This window comes from Elephantulus edwardii, unplaced genomic scaffold, assembly GCF_000299155.1.
Source record: "Elephantulus edwardii isolate Elephantulus edwardi_28Jun2011 unplaced genomic scaffold, EleEdw1.0 scaffold00349, whole genome shotgun sequence".
NCBI lineage: Eukaryota > Metazoa > Chordata > Mammalia > Macroscelidea > Macroscelididae > Elephantulus > Elephantulus edwardii.
The window spans coordinates 1938085-1945518 of NW_006400099.1; the positions used below are offsets into that span (position 1 = coordinate 1938085).

Below are 7434 nucleotides of genomic sequence, written 5' to 3' on the forward strand. Positions count from 1 at the left end.
TGGATTGAGGCTCAATATCAAGAAGACAAAGATTCTCACCACTGGGCCAATTGGCAGCATCAGGATGGATGGTGAAGAGACTGAGATTGTACACAGCTTTAGTTTGCTTGGCTCCACAGTCAACACTCTTGGTACCAGTAGCCAGGAAATTAAAAACTAAAAGTCAATGATTTATTCATTGCAAATACCTTTTATGAGAAACACAAACAATGACTATATACATAAACCTCATGTGATGGTCTTCACCAAAATCAGATTGACTATATCTGTGGAAAGAATAATTGAAGAAGCTCAATATCAGCTGTGAAAATTAGGCCAGGTTCTGATTGTGGAACCAACCATAAACTACTTATATACAAGTTCAAACTGAAGCTAAATAAAATCCACAAGAAGCAAAATTTGACCTTGACTCTATCCCACCTGAATTAAAACAAACAAACAAACAAAAAACCACAACACACCAAAAAACAAACAAACAAACAAAAAAACAGGAAAAGATTTGAGGCCTTGAACACTAATGAGCAAAGACCCGAGGAATTGTGGGAGGATATCAAGAATATTATCCATGAAGACTGCAAGAGATCAAAACAAAAACAAAAGAGGAAGAAAAGACCAAGATTGATGCTGGAAGATACTCTGAATATTGCATTATAATGCTGAGAAGCCAAGGCAAAGAGAAGAAATCAAGGAGTTAAATAGCTAAACAGGAGATTCCAAAGGGCTCCTCGGAAAGACAAAACAAAATATTATAATGAAATGTGCGAAGAGCTAGAGTTAGAAAATAAAAAGTGTTGAATTCCCTCAGCAATTTTTAAGCTGAAGGAACAGAAGAAAAAAAATTCAAGCCTTTAGTTGCAATAGTTAAGGATGCTATGGGCAGAATATTAAATGATCCAATAAACATCAAAAGAAGATGCAAGGCATACCAAAAAGAACTGGTGACACAGAATTTCATGAAACAACTTATGTTCAAGAAAGGTGTTAGAAGCTAAATAACTCTGCTAGAACATGGTTGAGTTAGAAAAGAAATAAAGAATGAAACAAAAAAAGTTCCTTGAAACAAATGAAAATAAAAATACAATTTACCTAAACCTCTGTGAAACAGCAAAAGCAGTCCACAGGGGGAAATTCATAGCAGTAGACACATAAAAAAGGTAGAAAGAAGAAAAATCAATGATCTAACTCAACACCTTCATCAAATAGAAAAAGAACAAGAATCTAATCTTACAGCCTTTAGAAGAAATTATAAGGACAAGAGCAGAAATCGATGAGATAGAAAATAGAAAAACAATTGAAACCATCAATAAGACTAGGAGCTGGTTTTTCAAAAGAGTTAAAAAAAATTGACAAATCCCTGGCAAACTTAACAAAAGGAAAAAATATAGAGAATACACAGATAACTCAAATAAGAAATTATAGTGGTAACCTCACAACAGAACCAGATGAAATTAAATTTGTAATACTGGAATATTATGAAAAGCTATATTCTTATAAACTTGAAAACCTAGAGGAAATGGACAAATGCCTTGAAACTCATGTCCTACCTAGATTGACAAGGATTGACATAGAGCACTTGAACAGACCCATAACAAAAGAAGAAATTGAAAAGGTCATAAAAAGACTTGCCCATAAGAAAAGTCCTTGACCAGATCTCTTCACAGTGAATTCTACCAATCATTCAGTGAGGATATATCACCAATTCTACTTAAACTATTTCGAAAAAGTGAAAAAGAAGCAACACTACCAGAGCCATTCTATGAAGCAAGCACTACCCTAATATCAAAACCAGGAAAAGATATTACCAAGAAAGAAATATAAAGACCAATCTCTCTCAGGAATATAGATGCAAAAATCCTTAACAAAAGTCTAGCCAATAGAATTCAAAAGCACTTTAAAAAAATCATCCACCATGACCAAATGGGATTCATAATAGGTATGCAAGAATGGCTCAACATAAGAAAAACAATCAACATGATTCACCATATAAAAAATAAGTAAACAACAAAAACCATGTGATTTTAGCAACTGATGAAGAAAAGGCTTATGACAAAATACAAGACCCCTTCCTGATTAAAACACTCAGAAAAATTGGAATGGAATTTCCCCAGCATAGTCAAAAGTATATATCCAAAATCAAGAGCCAACATCATTCTCAATGGAGAAAGACGAAAAGTATTTTCCTTGCAAACAGGGGCCAGACAAAGATGTCTACTGCCACCACCTCTGTTCAATATTGTATTGGAAGTGATTGCTAGGGCAATATGACAAGAGATGGAAATAAAAGGCATCCAGAGCAACAAAGAGATAGTTGAACTATTGCTATATGCACATGGTATGATTGTGTACACAGAAAGCATCAAAGATTCAACAACAAAAAAGCCCTTTTAGAGTTAGGCCAATTTAGTGGATGCAGGTAGAAAAGCTGTCTGACTCTACAGAGGTTTGGATTTCTGGCTCTGGTGAGACTCTGGGCATTGTTTACTGGCCACAGGCTGTGTGTTGATTGTATTTGAGCTCCTATTTAAAAAGTCATTTATGGTGAAAAAGAGTTGGAAACAACCTAAGTGCCCATCAACAAATGAATGGATAGAAAAACTGTGATATATTCACACAATGGAATACTATACTGCATTGAAAAACAAGGAACTCATGAAATATTATTCAAAATGGATGTCCCTGGAAGACATTATGCTGAGTGAAATATTGCAGTCACAAAAGGACAAATACTGCATAGTGCCACTGTTGTTAAAATGGGACTGACATTGGGTTTGGGGGGAAACTGAGAAAGATGGAATAAATAATGTATACTGCATTGAAACAGATGAGGAAAAGAACTGTTTGAAAGGTATCTATGATTAGGTATTATTGTCATGCCAGGAGTCCAGAACAAAGGCTGCATAGTGGAGTGGACTTGGGGGGAGGGATTGTATAAAAATGAAAGAATTTTTATTTTCATTTTCAAAGAGAAGAATGAACGGGAGGGGAGCGGTGGGCAGGGAGAAAAGCGCAACAATGAATGAATGGAAATCCAAAATCTCTGTAAATTTTCATTAAAATTAATAACAATAATAATAATAATGCAACATTTATTCACCAGTAAGGGATGCAGGTGGGGAGTATTCTGAAGCAATTTGACTCTACAGAGGTTTGGATTTCTGGCTCTGGTGAGACTCTGTGGCATTATTTACTGGCCATTGGCTGTGAGTTGATTGTATTTGGCTTCCTATTTAAAAAGGCACTTATTCACCAGTAAGGGATGCAGGTGGGGAGTATTCTGACGCAGTCTGACTCTAAGTGGTATAGCACTGTTCTGTCCATTTGCTGTACAGAGGTTGCTGTGATGGTAAACACTGTGACACTGATATGTCAAATGTGATAATGGTGGACAGTGTTTGGTGGAGCACCCCTATTAAAACAAGCTTGGAACCAGGAGTGGCATTCACTTCTGAAGTAGCTTGCCTCTAGAAACTCTATGAACTTAGAGAAATGATGAAAGTTATACAAGTGTTCAGGTCTTTCATTCATAGGGTAGCTATAAGTCATTTATGACTCGACAGCACTTAAAAACAACAACAGGCCAATTTAGTAGATTGACCGGATGTAAAATCAATATCTAAAAAATCAGTGGGATTCCTCTGCAGTAACTAAGAGAACTCAGAGAAGGAAACCAAGAAAGCAATATCATTTACAGTAGTCAACCACAAATTGAGATACTTGGGAGTGAACCTAACTAGAGATGCAAAAGACTTATACAAAGAGAACTACAGAACCTTTCTGAAAGACACAATAAAAGACCTAAAGAAATGGGAAAATGTGCCCTGTTCATAGATAGGAAGACTCAACATTGTGAAAATGACAACCCTAACAAAAGCAATCTACATATTCAAAGCAATCCCAATACAGATACCAAATTTATTGTTCAAGATCGAAAGGGAAATTGTTACGTTCATTTGGAGAAGAAAGACACCCCAAATATGCAAAACACTTCTGAGAAACAAAAATGAAGTGGGAGGCATAGTACTCTCTGACCTCAAAACCTACACAGTAGTAATAACCAAAACAGCACGGTGCTGGTACAATGACAGACACATAGACCAATGAACCAGAATTGAGAACCCAGAAATAGACCCAGCTATCTATGGTCAACTGATATTCGACAAGGAAATAAAACCTATCAAATGGGTAAATGACAACCTCATCAACAAATGGTGCTGGCAAAACTGGACTGCTACCTGCAGGAAGCTAAAACAGGATCCACATATCACACTGTACACAAAAAATCAACTCAAGGTGGATCAGAGACTTGAGAGTAAAGCCCCAAACCATAAAGTTCATAAGAGACAAACTGGGATTAAACTTAGAAGGCCTAGTCTACTGTATAAAAATATTATCAAATACAGTCAGAAATGCACAACCTGAAGAGGATAAAATTGACGAATGGGACCTTCTAAAGATTAAATCCCTGCACACATCAAAAACTTTTTACAACAGGGTGAAAATAAAACCTCCTAACTGGGAACAAATATTTGGCAATACCATCTCAGACAAGAATCTCATAATTAAAGTTTACAGAATACTCTTGGGACTCCTCAAGAAAAGGACTGATAGCTCAATTACAAAATGGGCAAATGACATGGAAAGAATTTTCACAGAGGAAGATATTCGAATGGCTAACAGACACTTGAAGAAATGCTCCAAATCACTGGCAATAAGAGAGATGCAAATCAAAACCACAATGAGATACCATCTCACTCCAGTAGCAGTGGCAAAGTTTAACAGGACAGACTTACTATCCTGTTAAACTTATTACTTATTTATTATTTATTTATTATTATTTATTAATAAATGTTGGAGAGGATGTGGCAAGACAGAAACTTACATATTTTTATGGGATTGTGAAATGTTACAACCACTCTGGAAGACAGTTTGATGTTTCCTCAAAAAGCTGAATATAGAAATTTCGTATGACCCAGCTATTCTATTGCTTGGAATATATCCTGAGAAAATGAGAACTGAGACTCAAACAGGGACTTGTACACCAGTGTTCATAGCAGCACTATTTACCGTCACAATAACATTGAAACAGATCAGATGTCCAACCACAATCTAATAGATTGAGAAATTATGGTACATTCACACAGTGGAATATCACAAAGCATGTAGGAGCAATGATTTTGTAAATTACTTCCTAACTTGGGAGGAACTGAAACGCATTATGCTGAGTGAAATACCTCAGTCCCATAAGGAAATACTGTATAAAACCACTGTTGTAGGGACAGGAAGCGGCTGGGATCAAATCAAACCATGCAGGTTGTGCGGGCAGCAAGTTTGCGCTTCTTGAGGTCATGGGCTTGGCCACGGTCAACTGGGGTAGTGGCCGAAGCGCCGACCGCACTGTCCACACAGGTGCCCAGCAGCTGCAAGAAGCGGCGGCCGAGACGGAAACTGAGGAGACGCCCGCAGCTCCACGCCGCTGCAGCAGCTTCAGCATTTACCCTCCAGTTCTAGGACAGGAGAGCTCTTTGAGGTGGGCAGGAAAGAAATTTGGGGGGATCCCAATTGCGCACATTAAGGCGTCTTACAACAACACTCAGATCCAGGTCGTCTCTGCCACAAACCAGCCACTAGCCCGTGCTTCCTGAGGCACAGAGGGGTTCCAGAATGCCAAGAAGGGCACGGGCGTCGCAGCACAGACCACGGGCATCGTCGCAGCCTCCAAAGCGACCGGGAAGGGAGTGACCCACGTCCGAGTGGTGGTGAAGGGCCTGGGGCCAGGGCGAGCGGCTGCCATCAAGGGGCTGACCATGGGGGGCCTCGAGGTGATCTCCATCACAGACAACACCCCCATCCCACACAATGGCTGCCGCCCCCGAAGGCCCGACGACGGCTGTGAAGGAAAAATGTGAGAAGCGGACCACAGATCTTACAACTAGAGTAACCTTGAAGGCCTTGTCAGAGTGCCTCCAGCAGAGAACTTGTGAGAACAAGGCCAGGCAGCAAGGGGAGAGCTTTGCCTGCTTACATGGTGGGCTCCTGGGCACCTCCCACTGGAAATGAGTGCCCTCGCCGTGAGGCCAGGCCTCACAAGGACAGGACAGGGCGCTGCAGGCACAGCTGTGCCCAGATTCCTGCTCCACAAATAAAGAAATAGTCCAGCACCTCAAAAAAAAAAAAACCCCAAACAAACAAAAACACCACTATTGTAGAATGAATATGAGGATTCAAGTGTGGGAGGAGGGCGAGGGCTGTTAATCACAGGGTCACACAATTTTATGGGGGCGGTGTGAAGGAAATGCAAAAGATCTAGTGTGAAAAACTATGTATTTGAACTTTGTAAATAAGTCAGTATAAGATAAAAGAAATTGTTTGGGTTTGGTTTTTTGTTTTGGGTTTGTTGTTTCTTTTGTTGTTGTTGTTTTGTTTTTTAAAAGAGACAATAGTAATGGAGGAAGAAATTAAAGCTTCTCTGATGGAACTGACAGGAAAAACCAACCAACCAACCAAACAAACAAACAAACAAAACCCCAAAACCCAAAACTCCAGGAATTGATGAAATATCAGTGGCATATTTCAACAAATAGATGTGCTCACCAGGTTGTACCAAAAAATCTGGAGGACTGGAGGACAACCCCTTGGCCAACCTACTGGAAGAGATCCACATTTATTCTCACTCCAGATAAAAGGTAATCCATCAGAATATGGAAATTATCAAATGATATCACTAATATCACATGCAAGCAAAATCCAGCTGAAGATTGTCTGAAAGCAACAGAAGTAGTACATTGACAGAGAACCACCAGAAACATTAACACAGTTTAGGAGGGGCCATGGCACTATTAGCATCATTGTCAATGTGAGATTGTTATGGTAGAAAATGTGAGATTCTAAACACTCAGCCAACATTTAGGGGTCAATAAAGTTTCTTTATTAAGCACATGGGTCAAGAACGTCAGACAACGCTTAGTTTCTACCTCAAGGGGAAGCAAAGATTGAGTTTATATACAGAAATTGGGCATGGGTGGGATTCACAGAATTCATTGCAGTTGGCAGTTGAGATTTCTTTGTATTTGGAAGTCATTATTGTTTTTCACTTCACATGAGTGTCGAGGTCCTGGGCCAAGTAAAGGATGTAGTCAGGCAGTAGTAACTAAGTTGATTCAGCATGTACTAGAGAACTTAACAACACATGTTATTGCTAAAATTTGAGGCATACATTTCTTAAAATAGCTATTAGAATAGAATGATTTTTTAAATGCTAACATAAAATGGCTTCTCTAATGCTTAACAGATAAGAAACTACTACATTCCCTCCACCTGTTTGTACACACTCAAACCATTGAGTATTTGTTGTTATTGTTATGTGCCATTGAGTCGCTTGCGACTCATAGCGACCCTATGTACAACAGCCCTTAACTCCACTCTGTCCTGTGCCAA

General features: G+C 39.0%; 1 pseudogene; it reads left to right on the plus strand.

The window, feature by feature from the left end:
• The first annotated feature begins 5304 nt into the window (after positions 1 to 5304).
• LOC102870259 lies at positions 5305 to 5906 on the plus strand (annotated as a pseudogene).
• Positions 5907 to 7434: the final 1528 nt, after the last annotated feature.